Source organism: Mauremys mutica, chromosome 1 (assembly GCF_020497125.1).
Source record: "Mauremys mutica isolate MM-2020 ecotype Southern chromosome 1, ASM2049712v1, whole genome shotgun sequence".
NCBI classification, from domain to species: Eukaryota; Metazoa; Chordata; order Testudines; family Geoemydidae; genus Mauremys; species Mauremys mutica.
The window spans coordinates 322,200,387-322,220,750 of NC_059072.1; positions in this window are offsets into that span (position 1 = coordinate 322,200,387).

Genomic DNA, 20,364 nt, shown 5'->3' on the forward strand with positions numbered 1-20,364 from the left:
TTCAGACTCTGACAGTAATATGAGTATGAAAACTAGAGATGTGCAAAATTGGTTTTATGGAGCTGAATTTGGTTTTATGGAGCAAAATCCAGGGCCGTCTTGGGTAAACTTCTCAAATTTGATTTCAACTTGCCCAAAATTTGGCAGCAAAATATTGGATGGATGGAAGTTTCCGCTTTCTGCCCATCTCGACCAGAAACGTCTGTGTTATGCCAAATCTCCAAATCAGGTGTGGGGTCCCAGTTGCATCATTTTTGCTGCATTGCACAGCCTTCCATGTATGTGAAGCCAGGATTTATATTTTATTAACCTCTTAGGTTTTTTTTCTTTAGAAAGGTGCATTATGCTATTCAAAAATAATGTGAACAGTCAGCTAACCAGGGAATTCTCTGCTCCACAAATGAGGCAGATTGATTTAGATATTGAGCTAAGGGTCCCTGCTGTTACTGCAGACTGCAACTAATCCCAACAATAAATTCATTCCATTTACATGGACTTTTCCTAATGGGATGCCTTATAAAATGGTATTAGAAAACTAACATGACAGTGTAAATGACCCCTAGGGGGATCAGGTTCCTTGTATATATTCAGTTTATAATTGCTGAGCTACATTTTTTTAATATATAGATCTCTCTCTATGTAAATCTGAATTTACAAAATCTGACAAAGGATGGTCATGTGATAGGATTGTCAACTTGATGGTAATTAAAAACCAGACACTCCAGCAGGAGTGCCAGAACCCCCTGCCCCGCCTCTTCCCCCGAGGCCCCGCTTCTGCCCATGAAGCCCTGTCCCTGCCGACTCCTCTTCCGCCCCTACCCACCATCGCTCACTGCTTTTCCCCTCCCTGCACAGGTCAGGAGGGACTTGCTTGCGGAGCCGGGGCTAGGAGCTGCAGCTGTCCAACGCAGGTAGGAGGCGGCCCCGTCTGAGTAGGGGCTGGCACAGGTGATGATCTGGCACCTCCCCACCTCCCTCACCCACAGTAACCAGACTCTGGGTGTCTGGTCAGTAGATCTGACTGGACATTGTCAGGTCCCCTTTTCAACCAGACTTTCTGGATGAAAACCGGGCACCTGGCCACCCTATCGAGTGGTTAAGGCTGGGACTCAGGAGATCAGTGTGCAGTTCCCAACTATGCTGAAGTTTTCTGTGTGACGTTGGGAAAGTCAGATGGGTGAATCCACACAGCCCCATGGCAGCACGTCTCAGAGCCTGGGTCGACAGATTTGGGTTTGAAAGCCCGAGCTCCAGCCTGAGCCACAAGGTCTGCACAACTATTTTTAGCACAGAAGCCCAACCTCGAGTTTGTCACCCCAGGCATAAACACCCAGAAAACTAAACCACATTTATCTTAAATTTTATAAACTAGGATTGAGAGGAGTGGATTTCCAATTAGAAAGTATTTGGGAAAGAGAGTGTTTTGAAGTTGTTGTCATTTGAGGTTGCTATTTTATGACACCATTGTACTTCTCAGTAGGAGCCCTACTTGGTGATGAAATCTAATGCACCCAGATCCTGTAAACACTTACCCATGTACTTAATGGGCCTGCTCACATGTAAACATTACTCCAGTTGAACTGTTTATATCAGTTAGGTTAAGTATGTAGAGAAGTGTCTGCAGGATCAGGGCCAAGGACTGCCAGGATCAAATTTTCCTTTAGGAAGTATTTCAAATCAAATGACCTTAAAGCTATTGTAATAAAATAAAGGGTATAACGGAACCAAAAAAGGTTTTTGATCCTAACCATTATTTTTTTTTAAATGATAGAACATTTCCAATTGTAGCCACCACTAGCACTTCTCCCTCAGTAATAGAAACAGTGAGAGCTCCAGTATAGACAGATAAACAGTGTTATAACAACCCTATCATCCACACTTGCTCGATGTACCCAGGTTAAAATAGCTATGGCCACTCTATATACGGGGTAAAATTTTCAAATCCCATTTTCAAAAATGATTTAAGAGCCTAAGTCTCAATGAAATCCTCCTAAGTGCCTAGGTTACTTTTGAAAATAGGTCCTAGGTTTCTAAGACGCTCAGGCAATTGTGAAAATAAACTTCTACCCCGATATAACGTGACCTGATGTAACACGAATTTGGATATAACGCGATAAAGCGGGGCTGCGCACTCCGGCAGATCAAAGCAAGTCCTATATAATGCGGTTTCACCTATAACTCGGTAAGATTTTTTGGCTCCTGAGGGCAGCGTTATATTGGGGTAGAGGTGTATTACCCTAAAGCTTGGAGCCTTGCCACCAGCAATGGAGCTACAGCAGACTGAAATTTTAATTAACAAACAAAAAAAAAGGCTTAGTGTAGACACAGCCCCAGGGAAGAGCATGCAACCAAATTGTAGCATGCATCAAAGTGGGAGTCACGCTGGCAAATACAATGGTGTGTCATTTATACAGCTGCCCCCCTCGATTCCCACTGAGAGAGACAAGAATCCCATTCACTGAATGGAGATGCTGAAACAGTGACGTGCATTTCTAAAAACTTGCTCGATAAATGCCTTTGTGTTATTATATAGTAACTATTTATTTAGCTCTCTGGTCTCACCACTGTAACTATGCATTGGATCGCTCCTTTAAGGCTCTTGCAGCTTTTCCATGATAGCACTCACCTTCAACCTACAGGAGAGCCCTTGGTAATATGCTTGCAGTGATAGTTGTCTCCTATTTCACTCCCTTTACAGCACCCAAAAGTCCCAGACTAAAATAGTGCTCCAAGGGAAATGGAGCATAATCAGCCCCAACAATTTGGATAGTGCTAAGTCTTATTCAGTTACAGTAGGTTAATGGATCTGTGTGGACCACACATCTGGTAGTAATAAAAAAGGCCCACACTAGCGCAGCATCTTGGCAGGCCCTCAGCAGCCATTCAGTAGTCCTCATGCAAGGATTTTGTGACTGCCATTAGAGCACATTAGTGACCCATGTCGTGTGATAAAATGCAGGTGTAGTCATGTAAAACTGACACAATGGGGCCACTGAACTCCAATCTGCTGACTGTTAACTCTGCTTCCTTTAGAGTGTATAAACAAGCAGAGAAAACAGAGCCCAGATTTTGCCTCCAAGGCTAGACTTTGCCCATTTTACCTCCAAAGGCCAGTTTGTCTGGGCCCAGCGCCCCCTCACCAAGGGATGAGGGCAGCACAGTACACCAGGAGCTCCCTGTCCTCTGACTTCTAATGTGGGGAGGGGAAAGAGATGAACACTTGGACAATTTTCAGAGACCAGGAAGATTCAGGCTCTGGCACACTGTGACTCCCTACCACTCCAAAACACACTCATTTGTCTTCTTGGCAGCACCAAGGGCATTTAAGAAAATTCTGGTAACCCTGAAACAGATTCAATCCATTCCTGGATCACTTGTTCTTTAAAGCACTATAAAGAAGTCATCATGAGAGTTCTAATGAAACATGAGTTTGTGATAAATGACACTCCAAAAAAAAAAAGCCACCTTGCCCCTACTCAATGACTTATCCACTTGACTGTTCTAAGGGGCCCCTTTGTTGGACAAGTCTCTGTCCCAGAAGTGATTTACCAAAATCAAGGGATTAATATGTCAGATCCAAGTATCAAGGAAATCCTCCAGGTAAACTCTTCTTATAGCAGGGAGGGATAAATGGTTGCCTGTACAAAGAATTTCTTGTGGGCAATGTTCCACTTGAAAATGCTATACACAATCAGGAAGAAGTAGGGAGTACACCCCATCATGCCACAGGACCTAGGAACTGCTCTAGTCTGGTGCACCCCGAAGTACTCTATGATGCAGGACTCACATCTCCAGCCTCCTCCAGGGAAATGATCAATGAAGAGTCTGAAGGGATGGGTCCAAAGCAGTGAGCATCAAACTGCTTAAAATAGCTAGCAGTCAGGGAGATAAGATAACCCTCAACATCTTCAGACTCACAGGACAAAGACAAGCTTAGAAAGTACAACATCATCACAACAATCACAGCAGCATCAAAAAACCAGACAACTGTGGAAGAAGGCAAACAGCCTATTCACCAAATTCAAAAAAGAAATGTCTCTTTCTGATAAGGGCCATGAAATCATAGCCGTGGATTTTTGATCCCCAAAATAGTATAGTATTTTCTCACCACTTGGTTCTGACAGCCGTTTCTGAAGAGGATCCATATCATTATATATAAACATTATCTGTAAATTTCTTCTTGGAAACTAATAATGTTATGATCTAATCAGAGCACATTTTATCTTTCATTTTCTCCCACTCAGAAGCAAGGTAGCAAACTTCAGGATGGAAGACTCAAAATGCATAACCCAGCCTTGCTGAAGGAGATCCAGACATGCTCAGAAGCTTTATATTGTCCACTACCACCTGTTCCTATCTTGACGGCACTTCCCGTTATGAGATCTGACTCCGCTACAGGGGAGCTTATACGCACAGACCTCCCCATCAGGATCTTGTCAGGAAGGCAGAGAACACTCATACAAACAAGAGTAGGTCCCCTCAAGTTGGTTAAGAAATTTTCTGCACAACGCCACATAAGTCAAGCAAACATACTCAGTCAGCCTCTAAGGAGTATGAGTCCCAGAGCCAGGATTCTAAAGCCCATAAAGTGAAGGCTTCTTCAGTACCAAACCCCATTACAGCAGCACCCTTCCACTGGTCCCATCAAAGTTGAAATCTTGGAATCCGTCAGTTCCAGTACAATCAGAGTGGCTGCCACTGACAGTAGAAAAATGAGGGGGGATGACTCCACAAGGGGATGCTACCTTGGACAGAAATCTACCCCATCTTCCAGCTATGCCTTTCCAGCATCAGCACTGCCACTGGACTTGGATCCTTTCTTCTCCTCCTGGGGAGAATCCAAGCCATCAGAACACCCACCATCTCCTCTGCTGAGAACTGTTAGCCCAATGAGATCTAAAGCCTCCTCCCCAGCACTCACCTTGGGACTGCAGGTACCCCATGCCTTGGGGATCTCAACAACCCCCTCCAGATCTGGCATAGTGGCCATACTGGGGAACATGGGGCCTATATGCCAGAGATACAGAATCCATGTATTCTGCCAGGGAGTGCATCCCATTCTCCTCTGAGGAAACTGCCTCCTGACCTTGCTGAAGATGAGGACTTTGAACTTGTTCCTCTGATACTGGTGAAATTCTTTGTCTTCTGATAGAGCAGTCACTCCAGCGTCTCCATCACTACCGGATGCCCCTAAACCATTTCAGGAGTTATTACGCAGGGTGGCAGAAGCACTCCAGATCTCCCTGGAGGAGGCCCAGCATACCCAGCACCAACTCCTAGATATTCAGCCAACCACTAATTCCAGTCAAATGAAAGTAGTCTAGAACCTGCTTGAACAGTTTATGCCAGCTGCATGTGCCCCTACCTTCAAGAGGGCAAGAGAATGATATTTTGTCCCAGCCCAGGGAGCAGAATTTCATTTTACCCAGCCAGCTCTGAATTCTGATGGTCCAGGCAGCCATGGACAGAGCTAGACACAAAGCATTAAATCAGTGCCTTCTGACAAGGAGGCTGAACATCTAGAAGAAAAGTATTCACATCTAGTAGCCTTTAGTTTTGTACAGGGACTATTGAGGACTGTTGGCTAAGATCGAATATCCCAACTGCTCGCAATTCTCGCATTTTGTAGACGAACACAACAGAACAGAGCTCATTGCTAGGCTCTTATTGATGAAGGCAAGCTGGCGGCCAGAACTGCACTTCAATCAGAAGTTGATGCTGTTAGAGGACTTTCCCTTCACCCGCTCACATCCCTGGTTCTTGCCACACAGACAGCAAGCAGCAAAAGACCAGAAGTCCAAAGTGCAGACCATGCAATGTTTATTGGGGTTAGTTTCCAAGCAAGCATATTCCAAAGCCCTTCACACCAGTCAGGCTTATCTCTATAGGCCAGTAGAGTCTGTTCCCCAGTATTCTGTTCCCAGCTCTGATACCATAGAGCATTTACCCCATGTCCCCCTTCCCAGCTTTGACACCACCAGCTTGTGTCCCTGTTCCCCATTCCCTATTCCCATCCCCCCAATTAGCAAACATGATTCCAATTTCTCTTCCCTCCACTTCCTGTTTGACCCCAGTTTATATAGTAATATTCTCAGCTATACCTTAACCTAGCGGTCCCCAATGCGGTGCCCGTGGGCGCCATGGTGCCCGTGGGGCCATCTTAATGTGCCCGCATCCTGGCCCCCGGGAGAGCACCCGCCGAAATGCCGCCGAATTTCAGCGGCATTTCGGCGGCGATGCCTCTCGATGACGCCGCTTGCCGTCGACAAGGGACATCATCGAGAGGCATCGCTCCCAAATTTCGGTGGGGATGCCTCTCGATGACGTCCCTTGTCAACGGCAAGCGGCATCATCAAAAGGCGTCGCCACCAAAATTCGGCGGCATTTCGGCAGGTGCTTCACCACCGCAGTGGTCCTTCATCTGGCACCCGCCAGATGAAAAGGTTGGGGACCACTGCCTTAACCAATCATTTTACTGAAATTTAACTAACCAATCCTAATGTATTGTAACATAATTCTCTAACCAATTATATCCCACTACCCTAATAAACTTACACCTAGCAAAATTAATTATACAGCAGACAGAAAATCAGAGAACCAGACAGATTAACAGTAGAAAAGTGGAAGCCATAAAGACAAAACAATACAAAAATGAGGGTTTCACAACCATTGATAAGTGATTTCTTGCCAGATGGGATGCTATCAAACTAAATTGTCTTTACTCCCAACCATTTACTTCCCTCCCTGTCTTTTACCCTTTGCTGTCTTTACCTCGGGATTGTTCAAAAAGTCAATAAAAAACTTTTTATCTCCATGGTCGCCCATGGATCTTTTACTTTAAAAATGTCAACAGAATCCAGCAGACTTCCAACATGCTTTTTGCAAAAAAAACCCCCAAACATTTCACATGAATATCTAAAGTACCCTCCATTAAAACTTCAGAAAAACCATAAGTGAGCGAGAGGGGGATGGGGTGGAAAGCAACCCCGTGAAGTTATTTTAAAGTACAGGCTAACAGCATCAAATTAAGCAAACTGAGGAGGAGGAGGAGGAGGAGGAGAAGAAAAAGAAGAAGAAAAGGATATAGTTAGCTCTGAGAAAACGGTAGGGCTCCCTAAGTCGAAACAGTTGGGAACCCTTCCCCCCCGGCTTTTTATCCTGGCTCAGGGAGAAGAGTGGGGGTTGTTACCCACTCCTGCAAACCCTGCCATTTTTCACTTTGAAACTTTTTTTTCTCTGCTCCCCTAGGACCAAGTCCCAGCTCCTGTCTCTTAAGGTGTTCTGTTAACTCTGCTTTTGACTCCAAACCCTATGGTGCCAAATCATTTTTAACCACACCTAACTCTAATTTATAATCCTCCAGTAGCCTTTTGCTGGAATAGCACCAAACGTGAAAGATTACTGGCAGCTTCCCATAATGCTGCCTTTACTTCAAACCTCTCACAAATGGACTTAAGTGCCTCCTTTCTCTGGAAGGCATCCAGTCCCCAGGGGCATGAGCCTCCTTCCACTTCCTATTTACCAAGGAGGGTGGGTTCCTCAGCCAGCCCCCATCCCTCTGGGTCCCCTAACAGATGAGGTTGATGGCGATGGCTATTGTAATGCACCAGGACTTATGGCTGCACACTTGGGGATTTCCCAGGTAGGTCCAGAGCACCATAGAGGACCTGCACTTCGATGACGCTCACCTTTTCAGTGAAAAGATGGATGAGTCCCTGCACATTTTAAAGGATTCTAAAGCCAGTCTCTGCTCCCTGGGAATATATACCCCTGCCCTGAAAAGGAAATATCACAGACAGCCTTACGAACCTAGATCAGAATCTCAACAGTTTTATCACCAGCTGTCTTATGACCCTCCTTGTAAGAGGCAGAGAGTACAGAAGTCTCATTTCCTTTCACCACCTGCATCCACAATACCAGCTCAATCTCATCCCCTGGTGAAAAAATATTTTTGACAAGTTTGAGAATTGCAAACCACTAATGATACCACCGCTGCTCAATCTCAACAAACTATTCAGTGATAGTTTAGCACTGTTTCCACAACTGGAGTGCCATAACAGTGAACATGTGGGTGTTAGATAGCCTCCAATCTTGCAATACATGGAAAATGTAATATTCGTCTTTAAGCGCCATTTTCCATCCAAAAAAACCAACCAATCCCTTCCACCTTATATAGTTTCTCTGTATGGTGAGAATCCTTTGTTTCAAGCTAAGTTCCCAGCCCAGTTTGTGGAAAAATACAGGTGCCAAAATGGAGTTCAGTGTCATGCAGTCTGGTCACACATGCCCTTGCATGTCTTGCTGAGTCATAGCAGCCATTACTCATAGGCTGGCTCAAATGTTCCCAGGTGAGGACAAACCTTTTCCATGGTCCATTGTCTTTGCTGATGGGACATTAGCACTGTCTAGTTTCTTCGTTGTTGTATCTGAAAGGCTAGTTGTGGGAGTTTCCAACTTCACAACATCTTTCAGTAACACATACATAGCAAAACTTTGTAACTTCATGTACAATGATAGCACATACAATCCAACAAGATTTTATGTTTAGCAGATCAAGACTTTTAGAATGATACCTCACAAGGCATACTTTGTACACAAGGTATAGTTATAACAGTGGTGAATATGGGGGTGCCAGGGAATTGCTTTGGGGCACAGTGTGTTACAGTGAGATCAGTGCTCCTGTATGTAGAAACAGTCACCCTATGGAATTGGTATATTAAAAATCAAATCACCCCATCCAGGGACACAGAATGTGCTGGTAGACACCCTTAGTAGGCATTTTGCCATCAATCAAAAGTGGGAGTTGCACAATTTTCCATCAACTGGGGACCCCCACCTGGAACCTGTTTGCTTCACAGATGAACAAGAAATGTGACATGCATTGCTCCAGAGGTGCTCTAGGACTATACTCTAAGGACAATTCTATCCTCCCCGGGTTTGGTCATCTGAGCTATGCCTTTCCTCTTTTACCACTCAGTAGTCGGGTGGTCACTCCGCTCTGGCCCTGAAAGGATTAAAAGCCAGCCCTTGGAGAGGGCTGGGGCTGAGAGCCAAAAAAGGAGAGGCTGGGAGGCAGCCAATCAGGGCCAGGCTGGGCCCTATAAAATTGCTGGCAGGTCAGAAGGCAAACAGTCTCACTCTAGCCCTGGAGTGTGAAGGGCTAGCTGCCTGGGAGCAAGGTACTGAAGCAGGGCAGTGCTGGGAACAGCAAAGGGAGCTGGGGAGCTCCATCCTGGTAAACCCCCAGGCTGAAGGCCTTGGTAAAAGCCTACAAAAGGTACTGGGGCTGCAGAGGGGCAGCCCAGGGATAAGCAAAGGCAGCAGGTCCTACCCCCTTGCCAATGATGAATGGCCATTCCAGACTGCAGTTTTCCCCAGTGAAAGGGGGCTAGATGATGACTGGCAGTAGCCACTGAGGCAAAGTGGGCTTAGAGGGTTGGGGGTTCCCCTGGGAGGGGAGACCCAGAGAGTGGGGGGTACTGCAGAGGGAAGAACCCTGAGGTAAAGGGAACCAGGGTTCAGGAGGGACATGGGGCCTGAGGCAGGTGAGACACTGACCAGCAGAGGGCGTTCCAGAGCTGGAGTTGAGCTAATTCCCAAGATGACCAGCAGGAGACGCCACATCGATGAGTCTTTGCATCGCTACACACTCCTACCTCTAGTCTTGCGGAAAATCTGGCAAGACAGAGCATGAGTCATCCTCATTGTCGCCTGTTGGCCCAGACAGTTTTTATTCCAGAGCCTCCTACAGCTGTTATCCCACCTTCCAATCAGCATCCAGACATTTCCTGATGTCTTGACCCAGGTGAGGGGCAGGATCAAGCAGCTCAACACAAAGACACTTCATCTCATGGCTTGGTTTTTGGATAAGCATCAACACTAGAACTTTCCTGCTTGGAAGCCATACAAACTACCCTTAACAGCAGAAGGAGCTTCACTAGGAAATCCTTTTCAGCTGAATAGAAGTGTTTCTCCATCTTGGTGTATCAGAATCTCCCGAATCACTGGATATTCCCTCCATTTTGGACGATCTTCTTTCTCTGAAAATGGCTGCCCTTTCCCTCAGTTCTATACAAGGCCATCTGGCAGCAGTCAGTGCATGCCATCAGATGGGTAATTGGTCTTCACTCACCTATTGTCCATTAGGTTCTTAAAGGGCCTAATTAAAATCTTTCCAATAGTAAGGAAGCCTACCCCTCACTGGAACTTGAACCTTGTGCTGTCAGCTTCTACTAAGCCTCCCGTTAAGCCATTAGCTACATGTTCCATATCTCATCTATCTAGGAAAGTTGCATTCTTTGTGGCTATCACCTCAGCCAGGAGGGTAGGTGAATTGGGAGACCAAATGGCAGATTCACCATACATTGTATTCTATAAGGACAAAGTATCCTTACAAATACATCCTAAATTAATTTCCAAGGTGGTTTCAGAGTTCAACATAAACCAGCCTATCCACTTACCTGTGTTTCCCCCTCCCCCACATCTCATGCATTGTGGGAAGAGATCTGCTCTCACCTTATGTCTACAGAGAACAAAACTGATTATAAATCTCCCAGACTCTTTATTGCCATAGCAGATCTCTAAGTGGATTTGGAGTTGTATCTTACTGCATCAATTGTCTCACCTTCCTCCCTCTACAGAGGGTGAGGACTCAATCTACAAATGACATCTATAGCATCTGTAGCACAAGCGACATCTATAGTATCGCTTCAGGAAGTACCTTTGGTTGACATTTGTAAGGCAGCTACATGGACTTCCATCCATTTGTTCATGAGACATTATGCACTAGTACAGGACTCTGCCACTTTGGGGTACATCCTTTGGGACATCAGTCCTTCAAACAACTCTGCTGACTGCATCCTTGCACCCTCCTCCTACTTGAGAGTACTGCTTGTCAGTCACCCACACTGGAGTACACAAAAGGACCAACACTCGAAGAAGAGAAAGTTACTTCGAGATGTGTGGTCCCTCTCTGTGTTCCACTACCCACCCTGCTTCCCCTCTACTTTGGGCCTTACTTGGGTTGGGAGTACAGAAGGAACTGGAGAGGTCATCAGCGCACCCTGCCCTTTATCTCCTCACTTGGAGGCATGCGGAAAGCAAGGGCTCACATGTGGGCCAACGGACACTGCTTTAAGAATTCTCCAGCTCTAGGCACATGGAGCGCATGCATAACCCACAGTGGAGATGTGATGGACTTGCTCTGCTCTAGTGGCTTTCAACCTGTGGTCTGCAGACCCCTAAGGATCCACACACTGCCCAGGATTTCCAAAGGGGGCTGCACCTACATTCAACATTTTTTGGGGGATCACAAATGAAAGATAGTTGAAAACCACTGTTCTACACACTGCTGGATGGCACCAGCTATTGGTGGCTATGGGGATTAGCTTGTGTGACGTTATTAATATAAACTGTGACCGTATAGATCATTGTTGCAATCAAGGTCCTATAGTAGCCCAAATCTTGTACAAAGGAGGTCACGTAAGGTGTCTGTGAAAAGGTTAGGATTTGCTGGTTATGATTATGCTGTCTGTATGCATGTATCATTTTTGTATTTAAAGTTACACCTCTACCCCAGTATAACGCGACCCGATATAACACGAATTCGGATATAATGCGGTAAAGCAGTGCTCCGGGGGGGCAGGGCTGTGCACTGCAGCGGATCAAAGCAAGTTTGATATAATGCGCTTTCACCTATAACGCGGTAAGATTTTTTGGATCCCGAGGACAGCGTTATATTGGGGTAGAGGTGTATAAGTATTGGCTCTATACTTTATTTCAAATTTGTGCTATGCTTCTGTGTGACACCTCATACAATTTGGCGTCAGCACTGCCTAACCTGCTTGATGGCCCATTAAGGACCTATTGAGAGAAGGCAGATACACATTGTGACTCAGCAAGGCATGCAGGGATATGCCTATGGACAAAACTCTAAAGTTTTTCCATGCCATGTGCTGGGTAGTGTGGAAGTACAGAAAGAACTGACAGGGATTTGTTAGGGGTTCTTAATGCATGACAGTTTGTTAGCAAGAGTAAGACTAGCTGTTAGCCAAAGTTAGGCTAACTGTAATTCTAATAACGCGAGATTTGTAGAAGCGAGGATTGTGTGAGGCAAGTGGAAAAAAACTGTGTAAGAAGTTGTTTTTCGACCTTGTGTAAATAATACAATATGTAGTCTGGCGTCTCTTAAGTGAGAAAAACAAGATATCAGGATGACCTATGTATAAACAAAATGCAGCTGTTGCTTATTATTGTCTATAACAAAAGTATAACTGCTTGCTGTAATTGTTTACCTGTTAAAAGACCTGTCTAGAAAAAAAAAACCCTATGTCCTAATGCAGTCTCTCCCTGTTGTAGCTGCTAAACAAAATAAAGTATCTAACTCTACTGCACCCAAACAAAAAAGCGAGAACTGAGTTTTTCTCCGACAGTAGCTTGTCTTTTTGGAGAAAAGGAAGCACAGGCCACATGGCAAGGGACTATAAAAGGCAGCTGCGTCTCCTTCATCTTGTCTTCAATCCTGCTTCTTGCCTCCAGAGGAACTTTGCTACATTGAAGCTCTGAAACAAAGGACTGAATGACCCATCCAAGCTGTGGGTGTACTCCTCTAGAGATTTGATTTGAACCTGCAGTTTATTCCATCACTGCTACAAGCCTGAACCAAGAACTTTGCCATTCCATGTAACCAATTTCAGCTCTCATCTATATTTCTTTCTTTTTATGAATAAACCTTTAGATTTTAGATTTTAAAGGATTGGCAACAGTGTGATTTGTGGGTAAGATCTGACTTGTATATTGACCTGGGTCCGGGGCTTGGTCCTTTGGGATTGGGAGAACCCTTTTTCTTTTACTCAGGTATTGGTTTTCATAACCATTCTTCCCCATCACGAGTGGCACTAGTGGTGATACTGAGAAACTGGAGTGTCTAAGGGAATTGCTTGTATGACTTATGGGTTGCCAGTGAGGAGAGACCAAAGTCCTCTCTGTCTGGCTGGTTTGGTTTGCCTTAATGGTAAAGGAACCCCAGCCTTGGGCTGTAACTGCCCTGCTCCAAGCAATTTGTTCTGAATTGATACTCTCAGTTGTGTCCCGCCAGAGACCGCATTGTTACAGCTTGATCAGGCCAATGCCCCTTCCAGTGGTTACACTCCATCAATTTGTTCTCTGCAACCGCTCTCTTGCTCCAGGAACAGCAGCATCCTTTCTGTCACTCAGCCCTCCCGTCAGGTCACTACTGTGTTTTCCCCTTATGGAGGGGTGTTGCGAGGTAGGAGGTGTATCAAGGAGTCTCAGGCAGTCTTCTGTTTCACTGCCTCACAGTGCTACTCCTGCAGTGGCTGGCAGGGGAACCTGGAACCACCCTCCACTCCAGGTTCCGACTTGGGGACCTTCTACACTGCAGCCAAGCTCCATTCCCTGCCTTTCCCTGAGCTGCTTCCATACCTCCTGGCTCTCCCCACTCCTCTGGGTTTGCCAGTCTCTTCACTCCTTTCTCCCAGGGAGTAACTTTAGTCAACTCAGCTCTGTAGCACTCCCTCCAGGAGTGACTGCAAACTTCTTCCCTGCAGCCCCTTCTGATTCCAATTTCCTGTCTTTTGTAGAAGCCCCACCTGTCCCTCACAGGTGAGCTTCTCTCTAATGAGCTGCCTTCAACCAAAAGTCCCCCCCTATTTCCAGCCTAATTAGCTGATTGGGCCCACATGGCCCAATACATCTCTTGCAGGGCCAGTGTGGGGCATATCCCACGGCAGGAGAATACATGAAGGTAAGGTAAGTAACTATTAGAAGAGTCTTCTCAGTTGCGTACACATCAAGACATATCTCTTAACTAGGGGTATTGTCCATAGAACAGCACTGCTGCATTTTTCAGTAAGACAGAGTGCCATGTTTGCATCTGAGGACTTGTCCGGGTCTCATTTGAAGTATTTGGTAAATGTCTGACTAGATGATCAAGTGGCTGCCTTCTGTCTCTTCTGAAGCAGTGTGCAGGGGCTCTGTGTATGACTGTGCTGTGGCCCTAATTGAATGTGATAGTGTCAGTGCTTTGATTCCTCTTGGGCAGTGTAGCGAGTCGGTGTGGCTTCCCTCCGGGCCAGCAGAGGGCGCTCCCTGCCAGACGCCCAAGTGGGCTGAGACACCACTTCCTGGTCCCGCCCCCCGGAAGTCAAGGGGCGGGACAGGAAGTATAAAGGGAGGGCGCCAGAGCTCAGTCAGGAGCCAGCAGCCGCCGGGAGCAGACGTGCCGGCGGGAGCTCCTGCCTGGGAGCCCCCTAGGGACCAAGGCAGCTGTCCCGACTGGCCCCCGCTTCCCCGCGCCCACTACGAGGAGGAACCGCCAGGACTATCCCGGGACCGGTACTGGGACGAGCCGCCGGATCGCCCCTGTGCCCCCCCCGAAGAGGAGCCGCCGGGGCCTCCCCGGGCCTGCTACCCGGAGGAGCCGCCGGAGCAGGCCGGGCCGGACTTCCCGGAGGTGCTACCAGACCTCCCACCAAGCCCGGACCCGGAGGAGCCGAGGACCTTTGACTGGCCCGAACCTGGTACAAGTGTGCAGGTAGGCCCCGAGGGGGATATGGAGTGTAGCCCGGGGATAGCCGACCCCTGTCAGGCTACGGACACTGAGGTCCCCATGTCAGTGTGTTGCGGTCAGGACCCCACTGACCAGCGGCCGTGAGAGCCGCTAATAGGGCCCCGGGCTGGAACACAGTGGAGTGGGCGGGCCTGTGTTCCCCCTGCCACCCCACTTGCGGGTGGCAGTTTCCCCCTCACATCAGCGCTCAGGCACAGAAGCCTGCAATTACCTTTGCTGTTGCAGCTGAGCAGCCTGCTGCCGCTCTTGGCTTTCCACAAGGCGTTGAATCAGGCGCTCCATGTCCATTCTTGGTCCTCGGAGGGGTAGGTATACCTCCTGCTTTATTCTGGGCAACAGCAAAGTCAATATAAGCCCAGGCCTCTGGAGCAGGGGCTGGGCAACAGCAAAGTCAGTATAAGGCCAGGCCTCTGGAGCAGGGGCTGGGCAACAGCAAAGTCAGTATAAGGCCAGGCCTCTGGAGCAGGGGCTGGGCAACAGCAATGGATCCAGAGGGCCCGAGGCGTAGGGTTGAGCTAACCCCTGATTCTTGTCGCCCATCATTTAGAGGGGACAAGGAGCGAGTCGGTGTGGCTCCCCTCCGGGTCTGCAGGAGGGTTGAGCCCCGACTCGCCAGCTTACAGGCAGCCAAAGGGCCAGACTTTCAGACTATCTCAGCATCCAACAGCTCCTGTTAATCACAATGGGTGCCCCTGGAAATCTGGCCACTTCATTTTTATGTCCTAAAGTAGCAAAAGAGCCTTTCTGAAAACCTCAAAGAAGCCCTTTCCAGCATTTGGGAGAAGGGCTTGGGAAGCTGTGGTAGAAGGAAACCAGTCATACGCCTCCCCAGACTACCAATCAAACGCCTTTCACTTACACTGTTTTCTGCTACTAAGAATCATTGCACACGCTGCTGAATGAGAATGAGACATTTTGTTTCATACCTGCACATTTCTCATCTCATAAACATCATGTTCTGCCCCATCTGTGACATAAGATGGTGCAGCAGGTTGGCAGGATCTACCCTTCACTTGCTCTGTTAACAGGAGATAGTACCTGCATAAAGTTGCTGAGAAAGTTTTGCTTAGTCTTTGGGTGAAATCCAGGCCCAATTAAATCAATGGCAAGACTCCAATTGAGTTCAACGGGGCAAGGATTTCATCCATTATGGCAGGTACATGCTTCATAACTCCACCCAGATATCAGAGGGACTGAGAACCAGAGTTATGGAGGTCTTTCAGGAAACCCTAGGAAGAGCTGGGTAGCGGGAGAAAGCTTAGGCTGATCTCGTTCTAAGATACTGGTCCTGAGTTACCACTGAACTCTGCAGCAAAGATAGTAAATTTTGCATACATTTTAACTGAACGAGAGTGGGAACATTGCCATGTCACAAAAATATTTTTAATTATTAATTTGTCTAAGAAAGATGTGGACAAATTGGAGAGAGTCCAGAGGAGAGCCACACAAAAGATAAAAGGTTTAGAAAACTTGACCCATGAGGAAAGGTTAAAAAAACTGGGCATGCTTGGGGGAGCTCTTCAGATATGTGAAGGGCCTGCTACGTCTTGGGTGTCCAGAGAAGGCTGTACAGTGCAAAAGACTCATTTTGGGGGGGGGAGGGAAATCCAGGATTGTGTGAGCATTGGGGTCACCCTGCAAGTAGTAACCAGGGCAGCTAGAAGCCAGAGTGTTACTCATGTTTGATGACAGACTGCTGGGGTCAGGGCTGCTGGACCAGAGTTGTGGCTATACACAGACACTCAGGGCATGACTTGCATGCTTGTAGGCTGGTTCTGAGCAATCCAGGTTGGGAAGTGCAGCAGCAAAGCATTGTGAGGCAACCCGAGTTGCAGGGCAAGTGGTGACACAGGCCCACACAGGTCTGGATTGCACCCTAGCATGTCATAAAGCTAGTATCGGTATACTAGTGTCAGGCAGTATAACTGCATCCAAGTAGGGCTTTAACTATTTCAGTGTAAAAAAAAAAAATCACTCACCTACCCAGTATAATTATACCAGAACAAAAACTGTATGTAGACCAGGCCAACATTTCCTTTGGTCAGTAAAGTAGGCAGATATAACCCAAAGTTACATATGGAACTTTTTGAATGAGAAGAGACTATTTTTCCATAAACATTTTTTAAAAGCAGCCTCTTTAATTAGCTGAATGAAATGTTTCTTGCCTGGTATGTGAGATTGTGGCAGGAATTAATACCTGCTGGGATTTGAACTAGGAACCTTTGGATTGAGCTGCAATACTCCTGCTTTTTGAGGTAAAGAAGAAGGAATGTTTAACCAGCTTAGTTGCTATGGGGCAAAACCATCTCTAGCGGGGCCGGCTTTAGGCCTATTCCACCAATTCCCCCGAATTGGGCCCCGCACCCAGTGAGAATCCCTTCCCTGGCTAGAGGCGCCTTTTTAATTTTTACTCACCTGGCGGCGCTTTGGGTCTTCAGCGGCGGATCCTTCACTTTCTCCGGGTCTTCGACAGCACTTCGGCAGTGGGTCCTTCAGTGCCATTGAAGACCCACCGCCGAAGTGCCGCCAAAGACTCAGAGCACTGCCTGGTGAATACAAGCCCCACGTGTTTTTTTACATGTTTTTTTTTTAAAGTCATCCCTGCCAGGGCCCCGTCGAAACTGTTTGAATTGGGCCCCGCACTTCCTAAAGCCAGCCCTGATTTCTAGTATGCAGGCCACTGTGTAGAATAAGTCTGAGCTGCAGATTTTTAACCCACTAGCTATCTCTTTTCAACAGAAAACGTTTCATTCCGGTGTGCACTTTTAGGAGACTTATGTCTTGTTTTTTAAGGCAAGGGGTAAAATTTTCAAAAGTGCCTAAGTCCAATTTTCAGAAGTCCCTTAGGCATTTAGAAGCCTGTGTCTGGGATTTAAGTTCCTAAATATCACTTTTGAAAATAGGACTAAAATTCCCAAGTCACTTAGCCACTTTTTAAAATGTTACCCAAGGACTTTAAAGTGACCAGCTTGCATAGCGCTCTGTCAGGTTTTTAAAAATACACTAGCGGTATAACAAATATACCTTAGGATAGATACAACTACTATCATCACACCCTTCCCATTTGAAGTGTTCATGCAATGCATGTCTGTGGCTTGTTGACATTGCCAGGGGCTGCTTAAGTTCAAAGCTAGTCTTGAATTTGTTTGCTCTCTCCACCCTTTGCCTGCTTTTGGATACTCTTGAATGGGCTAAATATAAATGGGAATACAAAGAAATAACCTAGACGAATAAAGCAGCACAGGTGTGCTTTACCGACACACCCTTTAGAAGCCTGTTTTACGCTACAACTCAATATATAATCATTAGACTATCCCACCACTGGCTGGGAATAAGACACTTTAGGTCTATTAGACAATGGAACCTGTAGATAAACATAATTTATTTAGTATGTATATTTCAGTAGAAGGAAAACTTTAGGGTAATTCATAGTTACTCCTCTATATTTTGATAGAATGTCAAAGAGGCATTTTGCTTGCCCAAACTTTGTAGATCGCACAGACAATGTCAGGGAAATATTTGAATGTATTGACAACAGGCTATGGAAAATACGGTTGGGGTTGTGGGAGCAGAGTGTGTGCTGACATCCATAATTCATCCCCAAAATGCACATCTGAAGAATCAGAGCAGGAGTAAACTAACGTGGGGCTGTGAGAGGAACTGGTATTGAAAGCGAACTGTGTGTACCATGGATAAATGCTCTAGGAACTATCAGTGCTGATCGTGTCTGTTTGGTTATGTGCAAATGCTATTAGTCAGTCAGTTGGTGGTCCAGAAGTAGCACTAAAATATGCACAATTGGAGTCTATAGGTACTTTGTACTTTTCCACCACTCCTAAGCCACAGGCCAACCTTAACTGTGACACCATCTTTCATCCCCACATGTCTGATGGCATTTTTGGTCAAGACTGGTATGTGGAGAGTTCCCTGTTTTGATACAACTTTATTTCCAGGGTTCACTTGAGTTACAAAGCCAGCAACGTTGATTAGTGCTGCAGCTTGATACAGTGGGCTGGAGTCCTTTTGTGTTTAGAAGTCACTTTCTGTATCCTTCTTCCCTATATCCTGGCGGTGCGGGAAGGTCCTTACCATCACTCATAGGTACAAAATCTTCCATAAGAAATCACGTTTTTTCCTAATATTGGCCTATATGGGGACTTGCAGCTTGACAGGTGAGGAATTTCATCTTATGTGTTGCCAGGGCATATGGTAGTTGCGCCTACATTTTATAACTATTTAAGGGCACTGGGATGATTGGCTCTAAGGTAACAGAGCAGATTCAGGTATTTCAATAACAGTTGTCACTTCAACCTTTAACTAGTTACCAGTGTCTTGTCTTATTTCTGTGTCAACTCTGGTGGAAATGGCCAGCACTCATATCCATGAGTCCTTGGAAGGAGGGTGGTTGTAAGATATTGACAGTGCAGAGAGTAAAGCAAAGAATTGGGAGACTACACTACTAATTTAATGCAGCACTAATCCTGGGACATTGTGACAAATCATAGACCAGGTGACTAATCGGTTTGCTGTTGAACAAAGGGGCATCTGTGTGTTTGTACAGCTCCTAGCACAGTTTTTCAATGAGAGATGGCATTTTGTCAAGGAGAGCCTCTTCCTGAGCCCCCAGTCTCTGAGGGACAAAGTGCAGTACTGATTTATACTCCACTTTGATGTAATAATACAAGGGCTGTAAAGCAGCACTGAATTTGACCCTTTTTTTCTCTCTCTCTCCAGTCATTTACAGAAATGCAGCTCCTCCAGAAGGAATCGGAGGGTCAGACTGCTCATGACCTGCTGCCTCCCTACAAAAGTCATCAGTATAATCCTCTAAAACAATGGATATATAATCCAATTTTTATTAAACTGCTGCACATGCAGCTGCTTTCTGTGCCCCTGTCAGTTAATGAATTCAATTTGACAGAAATCCAAGAGGTAGGTAGATGGAATTTCTTTATTTATGCATCTAAAGTGCACTCATTGCTGCACAAAACATATTGAGGACAGAGTCTATGTCTGGAACATTTTATATGAAGCTCTATGTAGGCTGAGCCCTTTGTGTGGTCAGCATTTTATTTTTTGAAAGTTGATCAATTTGAATTGAATGAGGCATAAAAATGAGTGGCAGAGGGGAAACAAAGGGGCACCCACTGGAGATCTGGGAAAAGATTAGGCAGAATGAAAAGGGAATAGGAGGAAGTGAGAACAAAGATGTATACGGGGCAGAAATATGCAGATTGTGGAAGCTCAGGACAAGGAGCATGAACTTGATGTAGAAGGTCAGTGAAGGGATTAAGAGTGGAGAGTGGCAAGTAGTGGATGAAGTTGATTTTAACAACAGCACTTTGAATTTTCTGGATGAAGGGAAAGGTGGGGAAAGGAGGTTGCAGTGATGCCTAAATGAGAAATGATCAGGGGCTTTGGCAGTATAGAGCTGGAGAGGGAAGGATGGATTATAGCAGAACAATGGTGTAGAGATGAGAGTCTGAATATGCAGTTAAAGATGATTCAAAGTTTCAAGTCTTTGTGATGGGGAGGAAAATATGGTTTGTGATGGAGAAAGAGTGAGAGAAGGATTTGTGGGGGAAAAAATGAGGTGTTCATGGTTGTCCATGTTGCATGTAAACGGTGGAGGCACTTATGAGATGAAGTGAGTGAATAAAAAAATAAAAGTGAATAAACTAAATTAACAGAGGACCCAAGGAATGGATGTCTAAATGCTGGAGTGATGCAGATTCTCTCCTGGACAGAAGCACACATTGCCACCATCAGGGCAA